At 47.5% G+C, this 27307-nt stretch overlaps 1 protein-coding gene across 3 annotated transcripts in view; it reads left to right on the plus strand.

The window, feature by feature from the left end:
- The window catches only part of LOC140428374 (cadherin-4-like), a 1038564-nt gene that overhangs the window by 523531 nt on the left and 487726 nt on the right, over window positions 1–27307 (plus strand). The gene's annotated exons all lie outside the window — the stretch shown is intronic.

Genomic DNA, 27307 nt, shown 5'->3' on the forward strand with positions numbered 1-27307 from the left:
GTTGAGGCTTGGTAGAATTTAATGGGATTTACAAGCATTTAAGTATACACATGATTATTGTACTGTGTGTGTTCCTGATAGAGCTTCGTTCAAACAGTGCTAATAATGAACCAACTTTGAACTGGCAATTAATTTTAAAGAACAAAAAATATAAAGCTAGTGTTTCTTCTGCCATAGTGCTCATTGTGGGGACTTATTAGAATCTTGGTTTTGCTTTTAATTTCATGCTTATTTAATATTCTTTATCAACAATAGGTTTGTAAATTACTTTCCGGTTTGCAAGACTCGTTAATCTTTCATATTCATATGCTCGTTTTACTTGACGCAATGCACACCACACACTATATATCAACTAAATTAAACACATTAGCAACTTAATTTTTACCATGATTATTACAGTTTAAATAAGATGGAACCAAAAATGCGCAATGGCATTTGCAGATAACATCAATTATTTATCAGAGTAGCACAGTGGTTAGCACTATAACGTCACAGCGCCAGGGTCCCAGGTTCGATTCCCAGCTTGGCTCACTGACTGTGCGGAGTTTGCACGTTCTCCCGTGTCTCCACGTTCTCTCCGTATTTCCGTAGGTTTCCTCCGGGTACTCTGGTTTCCTCCCACAAGTCCTGAAAGATGTCCTGTTCGGTAATTTGGACATTCTGAATTCTCTCTCCGTGTACCCAAACAGGTGCCGGAGCGTGGTGAATATGGGATTTTCAGAGTAACTTCATTGCAGTGTTAATTTAAGCCCACTTGTGACAATAATAAAGATTATTATTATCACTCTTACTCATTAAAATATATGGCTTGGCAGACTGAGAAGCAAAACAATCCCAGTATTTCTCATTCAACGTTAGGACATCCTTATTCAATAGTCAGTTTAGAGTTCTTGAAGGCGGGGCACAGTTCAACGCCGTTAATGCTAACCCAGATATCTATTTTTTACTGACATTGGATCAGCAGCCGTATTAGTTCACTAACGCTAATAAAAAGGTTAGTATAGCAACATTTTACAAGAGGCCTGGGAGGTCTTCTGTCTCTGGCAGTGGGACCCTTTTAACATGCAACTCAACACACTCGGACAGAAGAATAAAGCAAGCTACTGTGGATGCTGGAATCTGAAACAAAAACAGGAAACACTGGACAATCTCAGCAGATCTGACAGCATCTGTGGAAAGAGAAGGGTGCTAACGTATCAAGTCTGGATGACTCTTTGTCAAGGACAGAACTGGCTAGGGCCTGCACGTGTATTCTGCAATTAGTTCCCTAAGCGGTGGGGCTGAAGGTGCCCAACCAAGTTAAGTGAAGAATGATATTATGGGGGCCTGGACGAACAGGAATGCCACTGGAGTGTGCATTTTAAAATTATGGCCATATTTACAAATCGTCTTCAAAATTTATTTCCATTATTTCTTTCAATTTCTTTATCTTCAATAAAACTGATAATGTTTTGGGTTGTCGTTTATCTACATTTACTGATTGAAGAATTAACTTATTATCTATTACTGAAGGTGGTGTAAATATGCTTTTCTGATGGAAATGTGTCCTTTAATTAGAATATTGGTGTAAAAGTTGATTTAGTAAAGTTTACAACTTTAGTAAAAAAAAGTCATGAGCATTGCTGGCGGAGCCAGCATTTATTGCCCATTCTTAATTGTCCTTAAGACAGTGGTGGTGAGCTGTCTTTTTGAACTGCTGCTATCCATGTGGTGTAGGAACACCCAAAATGCTATTTGGGAGAGAGTTCCAGGGTTCTGACCCATCGACAATGAAGGAACAATGATGTAGTTCCAAGTCAGGATGGTGTGTGACTTGAAGGGGAACTTGTAGGCAGTGGTGTTCCCATGCATCTCCTACCATTGTCCTTCCAGGTGGTAGAGGTTATGGGTTTGGAAGGTGCTGTTAAAGAAGCCTTGGTGAGTTGCTACCGTGCATCTTATAGTTTGTACACACTGCTGCCACTGTGCATCAGTGCTGGGGGGAGTGAATGTTGAAGGTGCTGGTCAGTGTGCCAATCAAGCAGGGCTGCTTTGTCCTAAATGGTGTTGAGCTTCTTGAGAGTTGTTGGAGCTGCACTAACCTGGCAAGTGTATTCCATCGCAGTCGTGACTTGAGCCTTGTAGTTGGTGGTCAGGCGTTGGGGAGTCAGGACCAAGTTACATGCTGGAAGATATTGGCCGGGATTCTCCGGTATCCGGCAGGGTGGGCTGTACCGTCGCCAAAGAGTGGCGTCAACCACTCCGGCGTCGGGCCGCCCGGAAGGTGCGGAATCCTCCGCACCTTCGGCGGCTAGGCCGGCGCTGGAGTAATTGGCGCCGCGCCCACCAGCGCCGAAGGGCCTCCGCCGGCCGGCGCAGGAGCGCCAGCATGTTTCCAGAACCGCTGGTGTGATTCGTGCACATGCGCAGTGGGTTTCTTCGCCGCACCGGCCATGGCGGAGCTTTACACAGGCCGGCGTGGAGGGAAAGAGTGCTCCCATGGCACAGGCCCGCCCGCAGATCGGTCGGCCCCGATCGCGGGTCAGGCCACTGTGGGGGCCCCCCTGGGGCCAGATACCCCCCCCCCCCCCCGAGGACTCCGCAGGCCGCCCTCAGAGCCAGGTCCCACCAGTATAGACCTTGTATAATTCACACCGGCGGGACTTGCCGAAAACGGGCAGCCGCTTGGCCCATCGGGGACCGGAGAATCGCCGGGGGGGGGGGGGGCGCTGCCAACGGCCCCCGACCGGCGCGGCGTGATCCCCGCCCCCGCCAGAAAAAATGCCGCCGGAGAATTCGGCAGCCCGGCAGGGGGTCGGAGAATCCCGCCCATAGTCTCTGACCTGCTCATGTAACCGCAGTATTTATATGCTGGTTCAGTTCAGTTTCTGATTGACCGTAACCCCCAGGGCGTTGGTAGTGGGGGATTCAGTGATGATAATGACACTGATTATCAGGGAAGGTGGTTAGATTCTCTTTTGTTGGAGATGACAGTTGCCTGGCACTTCTGTGGTGCAAATGGTACTGGCCACTTGTTACCTCAAGCCTGAATGATGTCCATGTTTTGCCACCTACGTACATGAACTGCTTCAGTATCCGAGGAGTAGTAAATGGTGCTGAACATTGTACAATCATATGTAAACATTCCCACTTTTGACGTTATGATGGAAGGAAGGTCACTGAAGAACAGCTGAAGATAGTTGTGCCTAGGACTCTACACTGAGGAACTCCTGCAAAGATGTCCTGGGACTGACATGATTGACCTCCAAAAGCCACAGCCATCTTCTTTTGTGCTAGATATGACTCCAACCAGTGGAGAGTTTCCCCCGTGATTCCAAAGAACAAAGAACAAAGAAATGTACAGCACAGGAACAGGCCCTTCGGCCCTCCAAGCCCGCGCCGACCATACTGCCCGACTAAACTACAATCTTCTACACTTCCTGGGTCCGTATCCTTCTATTCCCATCCTATTCATATATTTGTCAAGATGCCCCTTAAATGTCCCTATCGTCCCTGCCTCCACTACCTCCTCCGGTAGTGAGTTCCAGGCACCCACTACCCTCTGCGTAAAAAACTTGCCTCGTACATCTACTCTAAACTTTGCCCCTCTCACCTTAAACCTATGCCCCCTAGTAATTGACCCCTGCATCAATCATCTTAGTGACCTCCTCGAAAAACTCTATCAAGTTAGTGAGACACGACCTCCCCTTCACAAAACCGTGCTGCCTCTCACTAATACGTCCATTTGCTTCCAAATGGGAGTAGATCCTGTCTCGAAGAATTCTCTCCAGTAATTTCCCTACCACTGAAGTAAGGCTCACCGGCCTGTAGTTCCCGGGATTATCCCTGCCACCCTTCTTAAACAGAGGAACAACATTGGCTATTCTCCAGTCCTCCGGGACATCCCCTGAAGACAGCGAGGATCCAAAGATTTCTGTCAAGGCCTCAGCAATTTCCTCTCCAGCCTCCTTCAGTATTCTGGGGTAGATCCCATCCGGCCCTGGGGACTTATCTACCTTAATATTTTTTAAGACACCCAACACCTCGTCTTTTTGGATCACAATGTGACCCAGGCTATCTACACCCCCTTCTCCAGACTCAACATCTACCAATTCCTTCTCTTTGGTGAATACTGATGCAAAGTATTCATTTAGTACCTCGCCCATTTCCTCTGGCTCCACACATAGATTCCCTTGCCTATCCTTCAGTGGGCCATTATCTCCCATTATCTCCAGTATTCCCATTATCTCCAGTTTTACCAGGGCTCCTTGATACAAAGAACAAAACAACAAAGAAACGTACAACGCAGGAACAGGCCCTTCGGCCCTCCAAGCCCGTGCCGACCATGCTACCCGACTAAACTACAATCTTCTACACTTCCTGGGTCCGTATCCCTCTATTCCCATCCTATTCGTGTATTTGTCAAGATGCCCTTAAATGTCACTATCGTCCCTGCTTCCACCACCTCCTCCGGCAGCGAGTTCCATGCACCCACTACCCTCTGTGTAAAAAAACTTGCCTCGTAGATCTACTATAAACCTTGCCCCTTGCACCTTAAACCTATGCCTCCTATGAATTGACCCCTCTACCCTGGGGAAAAGCCTCTGACTATCCACTCTGTCTATGCCCCTCATAACTTTGTAGATATCTATCAGGTTGCCCCTCAACCACCGTCATTCCAGTGCGAACAAACCGAGTTTATTCAACCGCTCCCCATAGCTAAAGCTCTCCATACTAGGCAACATCCTGGTAAATCTCTTCTGCACCCTCTCTAAAGCCTCCACGTCCTTCTGGTAGTGTGGCGACCAGAATTGAACACTATACTCCAAGTGTGGCCTAACTAAGGTTCCATACAGCTGCAACATGACTTGCCAATTCTTATACTCAATGCCCCGGCCAATGAAGGCAAGCATGCCGTATGCCTTCTTGACTACCTTCTCCACCTGTGTTGCCCCTTTCAGTGACCTGTGGACCTGTACACCTAGATCTCTCTGACTTTCAATACCCCTGAGGGTTCTACCATTCACTGTATATTCCCTACCTGCATTAGACCTTCCGAAATGCATTACCTCACATTTGCCCGGATTAAACTCCATCTGCCATCTCTCCGCCCAAGTCTCCAAACAATCTAAATCCTGCTGTATCCTCTGACAGTTCTTATCGCTATTCGCAATTCCAACAACCTTTGTGACATCTGCAAACTTACTAGTCAGACCAGTTACATTTTCCTCCAAATCATTTATATATACAACAAACAGCAAAAGTCCCAGCACTGATCCCTCCAGAACACCACTAGTCATAGCCCTCCAATTAGAAAAGCACCCTTCCATTGCTACTCTCTGCCTTCTATGACCTAGCCAGTTCTGTATCCACCTCGCCAACTCACCCCTGATCCCATGTGACTTCACCTTTTGTACCAGTCTACCATGAGGGACCTTGTCAAAGGCCTTACTGAAGTCCATATAGACAACATCGACTGCCTCACCTGCATCAATCATCTTTGTGACCTCTTCGAAAAACTCTATCAAGTGAGTGAGACACGACCTCCCCTTCACAAAACCATGCTGCCTCTCACCATTACATCCATTTGCTTCCAAATGGGAGTAGATCCTGTCTCGAAGAATTCTCTCCAGTAATTTCCCTACCACTGACGTAAGGCTCACCGTTCTGTCGTTCCCTGGATTATCCTTGCTACGCTTCTTAAACAAAGGAACAACATTGGCTATTCTCCAGTCCTCCGGGACATCACCTGATGACAGTGAGGATCCAAAGATTTCAGTCAAGGCCTCAGCAATTTCCTCTCTAGCCTCCTTCAGTATTCTTGGGTAGATCCCATCAGGCCCTGGGGACTTGCTACCTTAATATTTTTCAAGACGCCCAACACCTCGTCTTTTTGGATCTCAATGTGACCCAGGCTATCTACACACTCTTCTCCAGACTTAAAATCCACCAATTACTTCTCTTTGGTGAATACTGATGCAAAGTATTCATTTAGTACCTCGCCCATTTCCTCTGGCTCCACAGATAGATTCCCTTGCCTATCCTTCAGTGGGTCAACCCTTTCCCTGGCTACCCTCTTGCTTTTTATGTACATGTAAAAAGCCTTGGGATTTTCCTTAACCCTATTTGCAATGACTTTTTGTGACCCCTTCTAGCCCTCCTGACTCCTTGCTTAAGTTCCTTCCTACTTTCCTTATATTCCACACAGGCTTTGTCTGTTCCCAGCTTTCTAGCCCTGACAAATGCCTCCTTTTTCATTTTGACGAGGCCTACAATATCTCTCGTTATCCAAGATTCCCGAAATTTGCCGTATTTATCCTTCTTCCTCACAGGAACATGCTGGTCCTGAATTCTTTTCAACTGACACTTGAAAGCATCCCACATGTCAGATGTTGATTTGCCCTCAAACATCCGCCCCCAATCTAGGTTCTTCAGTTCCCGCCTAATTTGTTATAATTAGCCTTCCCCCAATTTAGCACATTCACCCTAGGACCTTATCCTTGTCCACCAGCACTTTTAAAACTTACTGAATTGTGGTCACTGTTCCCGAAATGCGCCCCTACTGAAACTTCTACCACCTGCCCGGGCTCATTCCCCAATACGAGGTCCAGTACCACCCCTTCCCTAGTTGGACTGTCCACATATTGTTTTAAGAAGCCCTCCTGGATGCTCCTTGCAAACTCTGCCCCGTCTAAGCCCCCAGCACTAAGTGAGTCCCAGTCAATATTGGGGAAGTTGAAGTCTCCCATCACAACAACCCTGTTGTTTTTACTCTTTTCCAGAATCTGTCTACCTATCTGCACCTCTATCTCCTACTGGCTGTAGGGAGGCCTGTAGTAAACCCCCAACATTGTGACTGCACCCTTCTTATTCCTGATCTCTACCCATACAGCCTCACTGCCCTGTGAGGTGTCCTCCCATAGTACAGCTGTGACATTCTCCCTAACCAGTAGCGTAACTCCGCCACCTCTTTTACAACCCCCTCTATCCCCCCTGAAACATCTAAATCCTGGAACGTTTAGCTGCCAATCCTGTCCTTCCCTGAACCAGTTCCAAGTACTAATCCAAGCTCTAAGTTCATCTGCCTTACCCGCAATACGTCTTGCATTAAAACATATGCACTTCAGACCACCAGACCTGCTGTGTTCAGCAACTTCTCCGTGTCTGCTCTGCCTCAGAGCCATACTGGCCCTATTCCCTAGTTCTCCCTCAATGCTTTCACCTTCTGACATATTGCTCCAGTGCCCACCCCCCTGGCATACTAGTTTTGACCCTCCCGTGTGACACTAGCAAACCTTGCAGCCAGGATATTTATGCCTCTCCAGTTTAGATGCAATCCATTCTTCTTATACAGGTCATACCTGCCCCGGAAGAACTCCCAGTGGTCCAGATAAAGGAAACCCTCCCTCCTCCGCCACTTGTTTAGCTGCTATTTCTTCCTATTTCTAGCCTCACTGGCACGTGGCACAGGGAGTAATCCCGAGATTACATCCCTAGAGGTCCTGTCTTTTAACTTTCTGCCTAACTCCCTGAACTCCTGCTGCAGGACCTCATCCCCCTTCCTGCCTATGTCATTAGTACCAATATGTACAATGACCTCTGCCTGTTTGCCCTCCCCCTTCAGGATGCCCGCTACCCATTCGGAGACATCCTGGACCCTGGCACCAGGGAGGCAACATACCATCCTGGAGTCTCTTTCATGTCCACAGAAACGCCTATCTGTGCCCCTGACTATAGAGTCCCCTATGACTATTGCTCTTCTGCGCTTTGACCCTCCCTCCTGAACATCAGAGCCAGCCATGGTGCCACTGCTCTGGCTGCTGCTGTTTTCCCCTGATAGGCTGTCCCCCCTGACAGTATCCAAAGGTGTATACCTGTTCGAGAGGGGGACAACCACAGGGCATTCCTGCACTGACGGCCTGCCCTTTCTGGTGGTCACCCATTTCACTGCTTGCACCTTGGGTGTGACCACATTTATATAACTGCTATCTATGATGCTTTCCGCCACCTGCATGCTCCTAAGTGCATTCAACTGCTGCTCCAACCGAACCATGCAGTCTCTGAGGAGCTTCAGTTGGGTGCACTTTCTGCAGATGAAGCCATCCGGGCCGCTGGAAGCCTCCCGGACCTGCCACATCTCACAGTCAGAGCACTGCACCCCTCTAATGACATTGCATCAATTAATTAGTAAATTAAATTTAAAAGTTAAATAAAAAGTTACTGTTAACTATATGTTTCCTAGCACTAGACTTCTACTATAAATGTGAAAGCTAAATACAGTACTCTCCGATCTCTGGCTTAGATACCCCTCTAAATTATAATTACGTAATAAGTAATTATGTTTAATTAGTTTAACAATGCTTAATTTTTTTAATTTAGTGTAGATTCCCAACCACCCAATCAGGTCACAGTTTTACTGTGATGTCACTTCAGTCCCGCCCCCCCCCCCTCCCCACACACACAATTTCAAAAGTTAATAAAAGTAAAAATAATAAAAATCACTTACTTACCTTCCGAGGGTCACAGATGCTCACTGGTTCTCTCTGCAGATTAAAAGTTACAGGCTAGAAGAAAGAGAGAGAACAAAACAGTAGGGAAAAAGCACCTTCTCCCATTCTGCACCGAATTACCTCATTGCACAAATTACCAAGTTGCAAATTCCCACTCTGGATGTGTCTAACTCACTCAGGCTGTGTCTGCTTGACTTGCGCAAATCTTATTGAGTGGGTTTTCTGTCTGTCTTTTATACAGACCTCCACTAACCAGGGTGACTTACACTACTTAAGCTTCAAAGAGAAGAATACATTGTGCACCTTAGTGCCATGAAACAGGCCTCAGGTGACTGACGGATAACTGCCTCTCAGCAATTAGGGTGGGGGCAGCTTCAGCCAATCAAACACTAATCTATACATTACACTTTTAACTGAAAAACAGCAGAATTAGACTTACCACTTACCTTTCCTGATTACCTCACTGCACCAAATTACCAAGTTCCATATTCCCACTCGGGATATGTCTCACTCCGGTTGTGTCTCCTTGACTTGCGCAAAACTTACTGAGTGCACTTTCTGTCTATCTTTTATACAGACCTCAGCTAACCAGCGTGACTCACACTAGTTAAGCTTCAAAGAGAAGAATACAATGTGCACCTTTGTGCCCCTAAACAGGCCTTAGGTGACTGACAGATAACTGCCTCTTCGCAATTAGGGTGGGGGCAGCTTCAGCCAATCAGACACTAATCTATACACTGCACTTTTAACTGAAAACAGCAGGATTAGACTTACCACTTACCTTTCCTGATTACCTCACTGCACCAAATTCCCAAGTTCCAAATTCCCACTCTTGATGTGTCTCACTCCGGCTGTGTCTCCTTGACTTGCGCAAAGCTTGACTTGCCATACTTGGTCAAATGCTGCCTTGATGTCAAGGACAGTCACTCTCACCTCACCTCTATAGTTCAGCTATTTTACTCATTTGTGAACACAGGCTGTAATGAGGTCAGAAGCTGACTGACCCTGGCAGAACACAAACTGAGCATCAGTGAGCAGGTTAATGCAGGGTAAATACATCTTAAAAGTACTGTAGATAACTGATGATCAAGAGTAGAGTGATTGCTCCTGCAGCAGGAATTGGCCAGGTTGGATTTGTTCTGCTTTTTGTGGACCGAACATACCTGGGATATTTTCCAAATTTAACAGCGCTGTGCAATGTTGCTCATCGTGTTCAGTTCATGTTTTCCTGCAGTCATACATGCGCATCATGCAATGTATTAATGATGACAAAAGGTTATTTTTACCTCACAAAAACTAAAATCCATACTGTAATTTATCTAGTACTTGTGAATGATCACAAAAGTGATTATGCTGAATAAAGTGATATATAAAACATTCTATTGTTGGTGAAATGAGCTTGGACGTCAATTACTTAAGTTGTCAGATTAATATCCCTGATCATCTTCCTCTATCCTATGCAAAACTCATTTAAAACTTGATTAAAGCTGTGTTTAAATGTTTCTTAATATCCAATTTGAAATTTGTTGCAAGGTTCCAAAAGAAGTGCTTTTGAGTGCCATACAATTCTAATGACAGTCACATGCTTCCTTGATAAATAGGTGTTTGTGACTATTGTAGTGTATTCCAGATGTTGTGCTGAAATCTTTTTCTCTTGAACCAACCGGACCTCTTAGCCTAGATATTTCCAGTACACCACTGGTATCTACTTGACAAAGTGAAAAATGTCCCAGGCATGCCTGGTCCATAAAAAGTAGGGCAAATCTAGTCCGGTCAATTACCACCTCATCAGTCTGCTCTTAGTCATCAGTAAGCTAATGGAAGGTGCCATTGACAAGTGCATTAAGGTTTATCATTTACAGATGCTTCATCAACAGCCTTCCCTTCAACTTGAGTTCAGAAATACAGATGTTAGCTGATGATGGTGTTTAGTTCTATTCAAAATTCATCTAATACTGTGCCTGCATGCAAGAAGACCTGGATAACCTTCAGACTTGGCAAGTAAAGCTCATGTCACACAGATGCCAGGCAATGACCATCTTCAACAAGATAAAGTTTAACCACCACATGCCCTTGACATTCAACTCCAGTACCAGTGCGGAATTCCCCACCATCCAACATCCTTGGGGTTACCAATGATGCAAAACCTAACTGGACCAGACAAGAGCAAAACACAAGAATCACAGGCTGAATATTCTGCACTGGGCAACTGTTATAACCCCTGTGGAGGTCAATGCAAAAAGGACTATCAGATTCCCTGTGACCTCTACAGAATATGAACTATCGCGGTATGTGGGGGGGGGGGAGGGGGGGGGGAGAGAACTTCACCAGTATATAAACCCCAACCTGGTTTTTTAAACAGCATAGAGATAGCATCCTGGACCTGAGAAAGAAAGGGAGAGGATAGGTACTCAGGTCCCATTGGCAGGCTTTTCCCAGACTATTCTTTTAATGGCTTGCATGTTGTATTAATAAAAATTTCAAAAATGATTCATCCAGTCACGTGACCTCTCTCTCCCCATAGTGATTTCAAAAGGTATTTTTAAAATGTCATTTATGGGGTGTGGGCGTCACTGGCTAGGCCAACATTTATCGCCCATTCCTAGTTGCCCTTGGTAAGCTGATTTGTGAACAGACTGTGGCTAATGTTCCATGTCCTATAATGCTCGGGGCATTAGTTGCTGAATATCCATCTTGAGGAGATGTGAAAAATACCTTTCCTTATAACTATTGTTCTGTCGACGTTCTGTCTCCACTTGAGAAGTAGCCTTATATAAGTACAAATGTGAGATCCAGCACAGTTTCAGTAAATCTTTTGAAGCAGTTCTTGATATTAGCTTGTGTGAAGTTCCATGTGGATGTCGATACATGCCTTAATTGTACGCCACATTAGACCCTTACAGAATACTGGTCAACTGGTAATACCAGGTATAACTTTTAAAACAAAAATTTAGAGTACCCAATTCATTTTTCCAATTAAGGGGCAATTTAGCGTGGCCAATCCACCTACCCTGCACATCTTTGGATTGTGGGGGCGAAACCCACGCAGACACGGGGAGAATGTGCAAGCTGCACACGGACAGTGACCCAGGGCCGGGTTCAAACCTGGGACCTCAGCGCCGTGAGGCAGAAGTGCTAGCCACTGCACCACCGTGCTGCCCTATACCAGATATAACTTGGCGCAGCAATCTTAATTCAGTGTCTTACATGGTTTATAGAAGTCCTTTTTAAAGAGTTCAATATATGTTTGATCAGCCGAAGAAATTAAAAATTAATGCTACACATGCATAAGTCACATCATTGTGACAGATAGAATACTCTCTGCCTCCCTGAATGGGTACTGCTCCTGTAACACTCAAGAAACATGACACCATCCAAGACAAAGCAGCCCGCCTGATTGGCAACTCTCCTCCACCACTTTTGCACAATCACAGCAGCGTGTGTCATCTACAAGATGCACTGCAGCAACTTGCCAAGGCTTCATTGACAGCACCTTCCAAATCTTTGGCATCTGCCACCTAAAAGAACAAGGTTAGCAGCTGCATAGGAACACCATCAGTTGCAAATTGCACAACATCCGACCTATAACTATATTAGAATTCCTTCATTGTCATTGGGTCTAAATTCAAAAGCTCCCTATCTAGCCCCACCTTCTCAAGGGCAATAAATGTTGTCCTCACCAGTGATTCTCTTATCCCAGGAATTAAATTTTTTTAAACTCTATTATCTAAGACAATAAAACACGTTTCTGTAACCTACTGCATGGCTGCCAATAAATAACCAACAGTGGTATTGTGAAAGTCTTTGAAGTGTATTATTAGGGTGTTCATAAAGAGGTTAATACACACACTTATGGAAAGGGTCAGTGGAAATCTCAATGGAATTGGCAAAATTGATATGTCTTTCACATTTCATTAATATTTTATCTTTTTCAATTTCCAAAGGAGCTGTTAATCCAGGCATTTGGAATTTGATGATTTCTTTTCTTTTTACCTACCGACATAACTTGCTAAATCTTTTCAAGTCCATGTTGTGCTAATTGACAGCTGGCTCCAGATTCTGAGCCAATGACAGCAGAGGCTGTGGTATTGATTCCAGCAGTGGGATGAATGGCAGTTGTGTCACAATTTTATGAGCCAACGAGCCAGTTGGGTTAATTTCAGTGATATGCCAGCTGTTTTAAAAGTGTTATCTATAATTAGGCATAGAATTCAAATTGGATTCTTTTTTTAAAAAAATTTAATTAAAGCTGATAGGTTCTGTACAAGTGACAAAAAATGTTCTGCCTGAATGCAAAGATAAAAATCATTATATTTTCTACCACATCGCTCAAAAATGTCAAGTTTTTTTCTGTAAGGAATTGGTTATGGTTACAGTATATCGTGAAGATTTTTGTTGTCATCTATTTGAAGCCTATTGATTATATTAAGCCTACGGATCTGTTGTTTAGTAACCATCAGATGACCAGTCAATTTTCATCTTCCTCTTTCTATTAGGTTTTTTACTCTTTGGTTTGCTCCCATTCATGATTTTTTAAAATATACTTTGTTCATTCACCAATGATTACACAAAAGCTTTCTTTACGATTTTCAGTTTTTGTCCGATTCCGTACCACTGAAAAATGTTTATCTAATTGAGTTCAAAGAAAAATAATCCTTTGATTCGCAATCAACCTGAAAATTACTCACATCCCTGCAATTATGTACTCTTAAATACAGAATTCATGTGTAAAATAAAATCGCAAAGTTTACCACAGACTTTGTTCTTTCACATTCCTTCCCATCATTCCACTGACATATCCACACACCCTGTTAGCACCCTCAATATCACAGTTGTCATGGGTGACACATAGGCACAGTGGTTAGCACTACTGCCTCACGTCGCTGAGGACCTGGGTTCGATCCCAGCCACCCGTCACTGTCCCTGTGGAGTTTGCACATTTTCCCCGTGTCTGCGTGGGTCGCACCCCCACAACTCAAAAAAAAGATGTGCAGGATAGGTGAATTGACCACGCTAAATTGCCCTGAATTGGAAAACATTGAATTGGACACTCTAAATTTGGCACCCAAGCAGCTGATTGCCCAAGTTCCAAGACACATTGATAGGAAGAAGCAAAATTCGATTGAATGGCGAAGCAGGCTCAAAGGGCTGAAGTGCCCACTTCACTCCTAATTCCAATGTTCCTATGTTCCAAAATGTCACCAGCTCACTGTTAATAGAGAGAGGACAGATCAGCACATCCTTTGGGTTGAGCCCATCCGAAGAAACTATGTGAAGAAGAACCCCCATCAAAATGCAGAGCACTCAGATCTGCTGTGCATTTCTAGTATTTTCATTTTTGATTCAGAATTCCAGCATTGGCATTATTTACTTTTTATTTTTGATGCATACAAGCCCAAATCCTAAGAACCCCTGCCCCATTCAGTGTGTGCAAGCTGTAACTGCTGCATCAGAAGTTAAATCGTCAATGCAGTATCCACTGGGGTGAGATTTTACTGCCAACCTGCGGAGAGAGGGAGCAGCCTCGGGTAGCATGGAGCGAAAAAGGAGGCTTGGGTTATCCAAACCTGCTGCTGGGGAATTTCAATTCTTTCTCCAGTTCTTTCAAATTTTTAATTTCATAGAATGGTCTTTGCAGCCAGGTCACCACTGAGGGGTGGGCGGGCAGTGCTAGGACTAGGAGGGGAACATCCCTAAAAGGCAGCCTGCAGCTGCTGATGAACGCAGACCGGAAAGCCTCGAGGCCTGGCTGGTGACCTGACCTTCACTGCCACCTCCCGTGGGATCTGGAAGCCGACTGGCAAGTCCACCAATTGTGAATGCGTGGCCCTGCTGCACCGCATGTCCCTTCTGGAAAAATGATCTGGGTGCGGGATGGAGCTGGGGGAACTAGTATGTTGGCCAGAGGTGCTATTTTTTAGCTCTGTCCCTCCTCCATTCCCTGTGGGGGCTAAAGATTTTCCATATTACCATATTATATACTGTACTCCAAGACTCAGTTATCTTGCTTGCTAAAAGTACTAACTATCTTGGCGAGTAGGGCTTTCTGACAAGCTACTAGCAGAAAACAGTGGCAGGCAAAGGCAGAAGAGACAATGGACTGGATTTTCACTGAGCTAGGATGACCTGAGAGCCATTTAAAATGTCAGATGTGTCCCAATTCCCGGTTTCCTGACTCACAACCCCATCCCCAGATTTTCCAATTTTAGGGAGTGCCTTCTAGTATGGGCTAGTTTGGGACGAGAGTTCGTACCCTGCATTTCCTACCAAGCTGATTCCAAAACAGGGATATGCATCTCCTAGTTTTAAGCAATTTTCAAGCAGTTGGGTCAGCTTCTCAAAGAGTCATGATTCATGGCACCTTATAATCTGCATGATGGAACCTTTGAAAGGTAAGTTCAAATGATGGCTCTCATGAACCCCGCCCACCCATGCCAATATTTGCCCCACCAGCTCCTCATTTCCCTATGCCTCTGTTGTTTCAACAGGCTCATGGGTTTCTTGACTCTCAGCTACGTCTTATTATGTATTCTTGTCTAAGAGCCCAGACATTCATTAAAATGCGAAAACCTCTGAGTGTAAGGGAAAACATCACTTGATTGACAGCTCTAACTCTTTGATCAATACTTTCAATTTCACAATGTTTACTCACACAAGATGAAGAGATTGTAAGTGCTTGCGGTTTTTCCTATTGATACTTTAAATGGTCAGGATGACGGACACTTTTATTGTCCGAGAATAAAATAATTTATTTTAAGAAGGTGGTAAATTATGAAATGACTGACTTTTAAAGCTTTTTTTACATATACTATTGTCACTATATGGTTAGTTTATTGTTTATGCAGTGTATATGGGTGAATGATGAATGCTTGGCATTGATATGAGATTTGCGGGGCATGGCTTGGCATGGGGCATGAGTGACCATGGTGTTTTCTGGGGGGCATACTTTGGCATGGGGCATGGGACACCATAGGGACTATTTGAGGGCATATCCACTGGTGGTAAAGAAGCAAATGGTTTGCTTGCCTTCATTGCAAGGGGATTCGAGTACAGGTGCAGGGATGTCTTGCTGCAATTATACATGGCCTTGGTGAGGCTACAGCTGGAATATTGTGTGCAGTTTTGGTCTCCTTTTCTGAAAAAGAAAGTTCTTGCTCGAGGGGAAGTACAGCAAAGGTTTACCGACTGATTCCAGGCATGGCAGGACAGATGTATGAGGGGAGATTGAGTCGGAAGGATTGTATTTGCTGGATGTCAGAAGAATGAGAGGGAGTCTCATAGAAACCTATAAAATTCTAACAGGACTAGAAAGGATAGATGTAAGGAGGATTTGAGTGTCCAGAACTGGAGGTCACAGTCTGAGGATATGGGTATGTCATGATATCATGGTTGTGTTGTAATTCACCAACTGACCACTGGGAGTCTCATTAGTATGTAAGTGAATGTTAGAGTCAGGTGACCCCTCAGAGGGGCTGGAGGTAGCTGAAGAGAGAGGTTGCTTGTGCTTGATCTTAGTGTTATTCATCTGTTGTTTTGTATATAGTTTAAAAAAAAAAAATTTTTTTTAGAGTACCCAGTTCATTTTTTCTAATTAAGGGGTAATTTTTAGCGTGTACAATCCACCTAGCCTGCACATCTTTGGGTTGTGGGGGTAAAACCCACGCAAACATGAGGAGAATGACCCAGAGCCAGGATCGAACCTGGGACTTCGGCGCCGTGAGGCAGCAGGGCTAACCCACTGCGCCACCGTGCTGCCCAATTTTGTATAGAGTTTAATCACAGTTCATGTAAATAAATTGTTTATAGATTTAGCTACACATCTTATTGGAATCTTAATCAGGCCATCTGACAAGATCATTACAGGGTAGAACATAGAACAGTACAGCACAGAACAGGCCCTTTGGCACTCGATGTTGTGCCGAGCATTGTCTAAAACCAAGATCAAGCTGTCCCACTGCCTGTCATTCTGGTGTGCTCCATGTGCCTATCCAATAACCGCTTGAAAGTTCCTAAAGTGTCCGACTCCACTATCACAGCAGGCAGTCCATTCCACACCCTAACCAATCTCTGAGTAAAGAACCTACCTCGGACATCCCTCCTATATCTCCCACCCTGAATCTTATAGTTATGCCCCCTTATAACAGCTACATCCACCTGAGGAAATAGTCTCTGAACGTCCACTCTATCTATCCCCCTCATTATCTTATAAACCTCTAATAAGTCGCTTCTCATCCTCCTCCGCTCCAAAGAGAAAAGCCCTAGCTCCCTCAACCTTTCCTCATAAGACCTATCCTGCAAACCAGGCAGCATTCTGGTAAACCTCCTTTGCACCCTTTCCAATGCTTCCACATCCTTCCTATAATGAGGTGACCAGAACTGCACACAATACTCCAAATGTGGTCTCACCAGGGTCATGAATAGTTGCAGCATAACCATGTTTGCTCTTAAACTCAAGCCCCCTGTTAATAAACGCTAACACACTATAAGCCTTCTTCACGGCTCTATCCACTTGAGTGGCAACCTTCAGAGATCTGTGGACATGAATCCCAAGATCTCTCTGTTCCTCCACATTCCTCAGAACCCTGCCATTGACCCTGTAATCCGCATTCAAATTTTTTCTACCAAAATGAATCACCTCACACTTATCATCCATTTTTCGGCCCAGCTCTGCATCCTATCACTGTCTCTTTGCAGCCTACAACAGCCCTCCACCTCATCCACTACTCCACCAATCTTGGTGTCATCAGCTCTCCTAAGCCCTTTTTTCTGCTCATTCCTTGCTACCTTGTAACCCTCAAGCGACCCTACTGAACCTTGTTTTCTCATCCTTACATACTCTTCCTTTTTCCTCTTGACAAGACATTCAACCTCTTTTGTGAACCATGGATCCCTCACATGGCTATTTCCTCCCTGCCTGACAGGGACATGCCTATCAAGGACACGCAGTATTTGTTCCTTGAACAAGCTCCACTTTTCATTTGTGCCTTTCCCTGACAGTTTCTGTTCCCATCTTATGCTCCCTAATTCTTGCCTAATCGCATCATAATTACCCCTCCCCCAATGATAAACCTTGCCCTGCCGTATGGCCCTATCCCTCTCCATTGCAATAGTGAAAGACACCGAATTGTGGTCACTATCTCCAAAGTGCTCTCCCACAAACAAATCTAACACTTGGCCCGGTTCATTACCCAGTACCAAATCCAATGTGGCCCCCCCTCTTGTCGGCCTATCCACGTAGAGTGTCAGGAAACCCTCCTGCACACACTGTACAAAAACTGCCCCATCCGAACTGTTCGACCTATAGAGGTTCCAATCAATACTTGGAAAGTTAAAGTCACCCATGACAACTCCCCTGAGACCTCCACACCTATCCATAATCTGTTTTGCAATTTCTTCCTCCACATCTCTGTTACTATTTGGGGGCGTATAGAAAATTCCTAACAATGTGACCGCTCCTTTCCTATTTCTAACTTCGGCTCATATTACCTCAGTAGGCAGATCTCCTTGAAACTGCCTTTCTGCAGCTGTTAAACTATCCTTGATTAACAATGCTTCTCCTCCACCTCTTTTACCACCTTCCCTACTCTTACTGAAACATCTATACCCTGGAACTTCCAACAACCATTCCTGTCCCTGTTCTAACCAAGTCTCCGTAATGACCACAACATCGTAGTCCCAAGTACCGATCCACGCTCCAAGTTCACCTACCTTATCCGGATGCTCCTTGCATTGAAGTAGACACACTTCAACCCACCTTTCTGTCTGCCAGTTCTCTCCTGCGACTTTGATACCCTCCTCAGTACCTCACTACTCTCGACACTGGCTTCTGGACTACAGCTCATTTTCCCAGCCCCCTGACAAATTAGTTTAAATCCCCCCGAAGAGCTGTAGCAAATTTCCCTCCCAGGATATTGGTGCCCCTCTGGTTCAGGTGCAAACTGTCCTGTCTGTACAGGTCCCACCTTCCCCAGAATGTGCTCCAATTATCCATGTACCTGAAACCCTCCCTCCTACACCATCCCTGCAGCCACGTGTTTATCTGCACTCTCTCCCTGTTCCTCACCTCACTAGCACATGGCACCGGCAACAAACCAGAGATGACAACATGGTTTGTCCTGGCTCTCAGCTTCCACCCTAGCTCTCTAAATTCATGTTTTAAATCCCCGTCCCTTCTCTTACCTATGTCGTTGGTACCGATGTGTACCATGACTTGTGACTGCTTCCCCTCCCCTTTAAGGATTCTGCAAACACGGTCCGAGACGTCACGGACCCTGGCACCTGGGAGGCAACATACCATCCGTGAGTCTCTTTCGCTGCCACAGAACCGTCTATCTGTCCCAAATCTAGACCATGTAGGACATAGGTTAGGATAAATTTCTTCACCCAGAGAGTGGTGATCCTGTGGAATTTATTGCCACAGGCAGTAGTTGAGGCCAAAACATTTTATGTTTTCAACAAGCAGATATAGCACTTCAGGCAAAGGGATCCAAGGATATGGGGGGGAAGGCAGGATCAGGCTATTGAGTTGGATGATCAGCCATGATCATAATTAATGGCAGAACAGGCTTGAAGCACCGAATGGCCGCCTCCTGCTCCTATTTTCTATGTTTCTCTGCTGCCTTGGGAACATGAAGAGCTATAGGGGTTGTTTGAGGGTGCACAGATTGACATGGGTGGGGGGGGGGGGTGAGGGCAGGAGGGGCATGAGGTGGCATGGATGGGGTATGGAGAGCGGTGTGGAGTGAGGGTGTGGAGGGGGAGGACTGGAGGACTGATATGAAGAAAACGTGTTTGATGCTGTGGGGAGATGAAGCGACCATATGGAGCAAGGTGTCTGACGGGAGAAGATTTAACTTGCACCCTGGCATTGAGATCAGAAATGAATATCTGGCAATTTCTGTAATAGAGGCCCAATCTACAAAACTAGTTTTAGCCTCAATAGCAGGTTCACAATCTATCCCATCCAGTTGAGGGGTACAGTTTGTGGAAAGGGGAAGGAAGATTGGAGAGAGGTAACAAAGATGAGCAAAATGGAAGTGCAATTGTTTTGGCAAGTGCATCCTAGAATTTTGCTCCTGAAGCTTGGAGTTATAAAACAGTGGATCCTCTAAGTTAACTTGGGCAATCTCATTTCACTTATAAAGTATGAAGGATTCCGACCACGTGATATGTGTACATCTGGCTTTCAGGTTTGAACCCCCATTTTGGAAAAAAACCAACTGTGAAATGATTTACTTTCAATTTGGTGTCATTTCAGGGCCAGAGTAAATTATTCAGAAAATGTAAATTGTTCTGATGATTGTAGTTCAGATACCTTTGATTTATTTGTACAATTGGTATAATACAGACCAACAAAGGAAAAGCCAGAAGTACCAGCTGCATTGATACTTGTGCTGTAGTCATGGGCAGCAAAGTGTTCTTTTTTATTATTCTAAGCAGGCACTTGAGTACAATTCATCTGTCTAGCTCCAGTGATTGCAATTAGACACATGGACTTGTGGACTGTATGCATGTTTAGTATGCTTACTCAATGCACTTTTTCCAGTTGGGAGATCTTATTATGAATCTTTGAATGAGAAAGGGCTGCGGCTTGGAAAAATAACATCAGTGGAACTCCCCTATCAATGCAGCTGTTTCATGAAGTGTGGCTTGATGCTTAATGCAGGAACATTGATAGACTTGGCTAAGTAGGTGTAAAATATGTCAAGAAGACACTCAGGAAATAATTCTGAGCATCCGAGAAGAGAACTTTGTATCTAAAAGGTAAAAATACTCTCTCAAAACTGTGACGGCAAGTAAGGGTAACATCTTGAACTTCAGAGAAACATAATTCCCACAACATGGAAAATTTTCTCTGAGGTGTTGGGTGCTCTGAGGTACAGACGAACCAACACGGTTGCGATTGGTACAACGCAGTTTTATTCCATCCAACTATTTATACATCTGACTTGGTACTCAGCGCGTTGTGACGGTGTGAGTGTCTTGCTAATGAGTTCCTGGCCCTATGCTGTCTCCAGATGAACTGCCCAGGAAGTGTCGTCTTTCTTGTCTTATACTGTGTCTGCCCTTGTCTGTGATTGGCTGTCGTGTTATGTGTGCTCATTGGTCCGTTGGCATGTCTATCATTATGTATGTGTTATGATGTATGTTTGAATATCATGACATCCCCCTTTTTTACAAGATTATGTGCCTACGTGGTTATAAATATAAATGTGTCCTGAGTGCCGCTAAAGGTGTATGTGCGTAATATTTACATCATGTACATGGGGCTTAACTATATACAAGGGGCGATGTCAGGTGTGACATGCTAACGAGGTTGTACCATAACAAAAGAAGAACAACGTTGAAATTTGGAACGATCAAACAAGGCCTGGAACGATAAAACAGTGACAGGTTACAATACAGTAGTTGCTAAAACTTGACGTGTGAACAGTCTCATAAGTCCAGTCTAGTAGGTGGGCGACGAATTTGGGTTGACCGCCTCAAGGGTGGGTCGAGAACCACCGGCTGAGGTGTGAGCCTGGCCACGGGCAGCGACAGAAGGGGCATGGCATATGGCAGCTCCACGAAGTCGCTATCAGGAACCAGTGGAGGACACGGCGTCTGTGTAGGGTCCCGTTGCGAGCGTGGAAGTAAGCGAAGGGCTCGGTGATTGCGCCTATGCACGGATCCATCCGGCATGCGTACCAGGAACGAGCGGGGAGCCACGCATCGGAGAACTTTGGCAGGTGTTGACCAGCCACCTTCTGGTAGGTGGATGCGGACGTTGTCTCCAGGGGCCAGGGAGGGAAGATCAGTTGCCCGTATGTCGTTCGATCTCTTCTGGCGATCGCGCTGCAGTTGCATCCTATGCCGTACCGGAGCATGGTCTATTGTTGGTGCCAGGATGGAAGGCACAGTGGTTCTGAGGGCGCGACCCATCAGCAGCTGTGCTGGTGAGAGACCAGTGGCTAGTGGGGCCGAGCGATAGGCCAGCAGGGCGAAGTAGAAGTCCGACCCGGCAGCAGCAGCCTTGCAGAGGAGCCGCTTGGCAATGTGAACGCCCTTCTCCACCTTTCCATTGGAGTGGAGATGCAAAGAGCTGGACGTCACGTGTGTGAAGCCATACGAAGCAGCAAAGGACGACCATTCATGGCTGGCAAAACAGGGCCCATTGTCCGACATGACAGTCATCGGAATGCTGTGGCGAGCAAAGGTGTCTTTGCAGGCCCTGATGACAGCAGACAACGTCAAATCGTGCAGGCATATGACTTCTGGGTAGTTTGAGAAGTAGTCAACTATGATGACATAGTCCATGCCGAGCGCGTGAAATAGGTCGACACCCACCTTCGCCCAGGGGGACGTCACCAGCTGATGGGGCAGAAGCGTCTCAGGAGGTTGCGCCGGCTGAAACCTTTGGCAGGTTGTACAGTTGAGCACCATGTTGGCAATATCGTCACTGATGCCCGACCAGTATACCGCCCCTCGAGCCCTCCGTCTGCACTTCTCGACCCCCAAGTGGCCTTCGTGTAGTTGGTCGAGAACCAGCTGGCGCATGCTGTGCGGAATCACAATCCTGTCCAGCTTCAGAAGGATCCCATCAATGATGGCTACGTCGTCTCGTACATTGTAGAACTGCGGGCACTGCCCTTTGAGCCATCCTCCCGTCATGTGGCGCATCACTCGCTGCAGAAGGGGGTCGGCCGCAGTCTCTCGGCGTATGCGGGCCAGACTGGAGTCGTCAGCTGGCAGATTTGCCGCTGTAAAAGCCACCTGTGCCTCGACCTGACATATGAACCCCTCCGCATCTGACGGCGTGCTCACTGCTCTGGATAGGGCATCCGCCACGATGAGGTCCTTCCCTGGAGTGTAGACAAGTTGGAAGTCATATCTCCTGAGTTTAACTAGGATGCGCTGGAGGCGAGGGGTCATCTCGTTCAGGTCCTTGTTTATTATGCTGACCAGGGGGCGGTGGTCAGTTTCGACCGTGAACCGTGGAAGACCATAGACGTAATCGTGGAACTTGTCTAAACCGGCTAGCAAGCCCAGGCATTCTTTTTCGATTTGCGCGTAACGCTGCTCTGTGGGGGTCATGGCCCGCGATGCATAGGCCACTGGGGCCCATGATGCCGTGTCATCCCTCTGCAGGAGCACTGCTCCAATGCCGGATTGGCTGGCATCAGTTGAGATTTTGGTGGCACGAGACGTGTCAAAAAACGGCAACACTGGTGCCGTAGTGAGTTTCCGTTTGAGCTCCTCCCATTCCAGCTGGTGTGTGTGTTGCCGCTGGAACTCTGTGGATTTTCTGACGAGGTGGCGCCGATACGTCGTGTGGGAGGCAAGTTTGGGAATGAACTTCCCCAGGAAGTTGACCATGCCAAGGAAGCGTAGGACAGCCTTCTTGTCGGCCGGCTCTGGCATGGCTGTGATGGCGCTCACCTTGTCTGCATCCGGACGGACCCCTGACCGGGAGATATGGTCCCCCAGGAACTTCAACTCGGTCTGACCAAAGGAGCACTTGGGTCGGTTGAGGCGCAGGCCGTTTTACCGTATGCGGGCAAAAACGCGTTGGAGACGATGTATGTGCTCCTGCGGTGTGGTGGACCAGATGATGACATCGTCCACATATACGCGCACCCCTTCGATGCCTTCCATCATCTGCTCCATGATTCTATGGAAGACCTCGGATGCCGAGATGATGCCAAATGGCATCCGGTTGTCGCAGAACCTGCCGAAAGGGGTGTTGAAGGTACATACATGGACCATATCTCCCGGTCAGGGGTCCAGTTGGATCTGCCAAAATCCTTTAGAAGCATCCAGTTTCGTGAATATCTTCACCTGGGCCATTTCACTGGTGATCTCCTCCCGTTTGGGTATGGGATAATGTTGCCTCATAATATTATTATTGAGGTCTTTGATGTCAATACAGATGCGGAGCTCACCAGAGGGCTTCTTGACACACACCATGGAGCTAACCCATGGCGTGGGCTCCGTGACCCTGGATAGGACCCCTTGGTCCTGGAGATCCTGCAGCTACTGCTTGAGGCAGTTTTTAAGTGGCGCAGGAACCCTGCGAGGTGCGTGAACGACCGGGATGGCGTCCGGTTTGAGGCGAATTCGGTAGGAGTATGGCAGTGTTCCCATGCCTTCGAATGCCTCCTGGTTGTGGGCGAGGAGCGATTGGAGCTGTGCGTTGAACTCTGCATCCGGGAAGTCAGACGTGCCGTCTGGAGAGAGAGAGAGAATTTGTTGCACAAGGTGGAGAGCCTTACATGCCTGTGCGCCCAGCAGGGAGTCCTTCGATGAGCCAACTATCTCGAACGAGAGTGTGGCTGTGTATGTTTTGTGTGTCACCTGGAGCTGGCAGGATCCCATGGCCGGGATAACGTTCCCGTTGTAGTCAACCATCTGCACAGGGATGGCTGGATTGGTAGTCTGACCTTCATGGCATAGAAGGCTGACCATGCTATGAGGTTGGCGGAGGCGCCAGTGTCCAGGAGGAAAGTGATCGGCGATCGTTTGACCGTCAGGGTGGCACTCCATTCATCGCCCGGATTGATGGTGTTGACCCGGTTCGCATCAATGACCGCAACCCGGAAGGCGTCTTGGTCATCTGTGTCGTCGGTTTGGATGTCGTGATGTGGAGGCTGAATGGTCCGCACGTTCCTGCGAGGTTGTCGGAGATGTGGAAGACAAACAGGTTGAGCCGCTCGGCAGTAGGCAACGTAGTGGCCTATCTTGCCACAGCGTAGACATTGTCGGATTTTTGCAGGACATTGCCCATTTAAATGTGCAGCTCCACAGTTGCTGCACATCATGACATCATGGCGTTCGTTACGCCACTGCACATGCGCAGTTCGGTCTTGCGTCGGGCGCACCTGCGCAGCACGTCCCTCAGTGTTGCCGTAGGTTTTGGCGCGCACAAACGCGGGAGGCCTTAAAAAGCGCGCGAAACGGCCGCCCTCGTCCGGGCCGCGGGCCGGGAGAAACCCGATTGCCTGGATGCGTTCGGCCTCGTGGGCGGCCTGGCTTGCCGATTCGATCGCGTGGGACCCCCTCCATGCCGATTTGGTCGCCTGACATTGGGCATAGCGGCTAGTCGCATTCTCATGCAGGACACAGGCTTCAACTGCAGATGCTAAGGTCAGACCTTTAATTTTTAGAAGCTGCTGGCGTAGGCCACTGGAGGCAACGCCAAAAACGATCTGGTTCCGGATCATGGACTCTGAGGTGGTGTCGTAACCGCAGGACTGTGCGAGTATGCGGAGGTGCGTCAGGAAGGACTGAAAGAGCTCATCCTTACCTTGCAGGCGCTGCTGAAAGACATACCTCTCAAAGCTTTCTTTGACCTCAACGTTGAAGAGCTTGTCGAGCTTGAGGAGGACCGTGTCATACTTAGCTTTGTTCTTGCCTTCCGCGAACACCGAGGAGTTGTATACATCGATGGCGTGCTGACCTGCGGTAGTGAGGAGCATGGCAATCTTTGTTTCGTCTGAGGCACCCTGTTTTTCATTGGCTTGCATGAAGAGTTCGAATCGCTGCTCGAAGAGCTTCCAATTTGTGCCCAGGTTCCCAGCGACTTGCAACGGCTGCGGTTTGTTGCTGGTGTCCATGGCTCAGGATGGCAGATTTGTCGGTAGGTATCGATTCACTCCTGGTATCATGAGGTGTTGGGTGCTCTGAGATACAGATGAACCAACACGGTTGCGATTGGTACAACGCAGTTTTATTCCATCCAACTATTTATACATCTGACTTGGTACTCAGCACGTTGTGACTGTGTGAGTGTCTTGCTAATGAGGTCCTGGCCCTGTGCTGTCTCCAGATGGACTGTCCAGGAAGTGTCGTATTTCTTGTCTTATACTGGGCAACATTCTCCGACCCCCGCCGGGTCGGAGAATCGCCGGGGGCTGGCGTGAATCCCGCCCCCGCTGGTTGCCGAAGTCTCCGGCACCAGAGATTTGGCGGGGGCGGGAACCGCGCCGCACCGGTTGGCGGGCCCCCCTGCTCGATTCTCCGGCCCGGATGGGCCAGAGTCCCGCCGATAAATTGCATGTCCCGCCGACGTAAATTAAATCACCTACCTTACCGGCGGGACAAGGCGGCGTGGGCAGGCTCCGGGTCCTGTGGGGGGCGCGGGGCGATCTGACCCCGGGGGGTGCCCCCACGGTGGCCTGGCCCGCGATCGGGGCCCACCGATCCGCGGGCAGGCCTGTGCCGTGGGGGCACTCTTTCCCTTCTGCCTCCGCCACGGTCTCCACCATGGCGGAGGTGGAAGAGACTCCCTCCACTGCGCATGCGTGGGAAACTGTCAGCGGCCGCTGACGCTCCCGCGCATGCGCCGTCCTGAGATGTCATTTCCGCGCCAGCTGGCGGGGCAACAAAGGCCGTTTCCGCCAGCTGGCGAGGCGGAAATTCCTCCGGCATCGGCCTAGCCCCTCAATGTTGGGGCTCGGCCCCCAAAGATTGGCGCCGTTTTGGGCGCCAGTCGGCGGACATCGCGCCGTTTCCGGAGAAACGGCCTTTGTTGCCCCGCCAGCTGGCGCGGAAATGACATCTCGGGGCGGCGCATGCGCGGGAGCGTCAGCGGCCGCTGACAGTTTCCCACGCATGCGCAGTGGAGGGAGTCTCTTCCGCCTCCGCCATGGTGGAGACCGTGGCGGCGGTGGAAGGGAAAGAGTGCCCCCACGGCACAGGCCCGCCCGCGGATCGGTGGGCCCCGATCGCGGGCCAGGCCACCGTGGGGGCACCCCCCGGGGCCAGATCGCCCAGCGCCCCCCCCAGGACCCCGGAGTCCGCCTTGTCCCGCCGGTAAGGTAGGTGATTTAATTTCCGCCGGCGGGACAGGCAATTTATCGGCGGGACTTCGGCCCATCTGGGCCGGAGAATCGAGCGGGGGGCCCGCCAACCGGCGCGGCCCGATTCCTGCCCCCGCCGAATATACGGTACCGGAGACTTCGGCAACCGGCGGGGGCGGGATTCATGCTAGCCCCCGGCGATTCTCCGACCCGGCGGGGGGGGTCGGAGAATGTCGCCCCAGATTCCTATTGATGAGAAACTCGAGTTAACCAATTGCTTCAGAGTATTGATCCCAGAGCAAGAGCAAACCAACATAAATGGGACCTGATCAAGCTGAGGAAAGGCAGATAGTCTGGACTAAGAGCAGAACAAGAGGTATTTCACAAGGAGAGTGATGAGGAAGAGTTATAGAACTGGGAACATTGAAACAGTGGAGGGGGTCAACCCCAACATAAAGAAGAAAGCTGAAGGGAAATGAAAGCTGTTGTGGAAAGCCAAAGACATGACAATGAAGATGATCGGTCAAAATAGAATATCCAGGAGACGTAGTGGAAGTGTCAGAGTTATCAATATTTTAACTTTCAATTTGAAAATAAGAAAATCCACATGCATGATTGTAAATTTGCATTTGAAGCATGAAATCATTTTTGTTTCTCTGTTGATGTCTTGAAGCAGTAACATTGCTGTGTGATGTCTGCAAGGAAGTATTTTCGTATTAAGGGTTAATAGTTATTATGCTATTGCCGATATACGTCATCAGTGATGTCAGCTCGTGTGTCTCAAGAACTCCGAGAGAGGTGCCTTTGGAAGGACCCTCATGCTGATCTGTCTGGATATAGTTGTAAATACTTAATATACATTTGGAAGTTTCCTGATGGCTTGTTTCCAGTAGTCACTGTTAAACACACCCTGTGTGCATTCCTGATATTACTTCAGGGTGGCAGTAATAAATTAACCGTTTCACAATGTTTGCCAACGGAGCTGCCGGTGGCGGGAACGTGAAAGACAGTGAGAATACAACAGCGAGTAAGCAAGGAATT

The sequence above is a fragment of the Scyliorhinus torazame genome, chromosome 8 (genome assembly GCF_047496885.1).
Source record: "Scyliorhinus torazame isolate Kashiwa2021f chromosome 8, sScyTor2.1, whole genome shotgun sequence".
NCBI lineage: Eukaryota > Metazoa > Chordata > Chondrichthyes > Carcharhiniformes > Scyliorhinidae > Scyliorhinus > Scyliorhinus torazame.